Below are 269 nucleotides of genomic sequence, written 5' to 3'. Positions count from 1 at the left end.
GGGGCGGGAGCCATGTCCCTGAAGAAAGGTGACCTGGCCCTGGCTGTCCCAGTCCTGAGTGAGCCCGAGGGGGATGGTGGGGCGGGCAGGACCGTGTGCTGCTGTCCCATAGGAGGGGGGGGGCGGGAGCCATGTCCCTGAAGAAAGGTGACCTGGCCCTGGCTGTCCCAGTCCTGAGTGAGCCCGAGGGGGATGGTGGGGCGGGCAGGACCGTGTGCTGCTGTCCCATAGGAGGGGGTAGGGGCGTGCTGCTGAATGTGCAGGTCCCG

The sequence above is a fragment of the Buceros rhinoceros genome, unplaced genomic scaffold, assembly GCF_000710305.1.
Source record: "Buceros rhinoceros silvestris isolate BGI_N320 unplaced genomic scaffold, ASM71030v1 scaffold30165, whole genome shotgun sequence".
Lineage (NCBI taxonomy): Eukaryota > Metazoa > Chordata > Aves > Bucerotiformes > Bucerotidae > Buceros > Buceros rhinoceros.
This window is presented reverse-complemented; position numbering follows the sequence as displayed.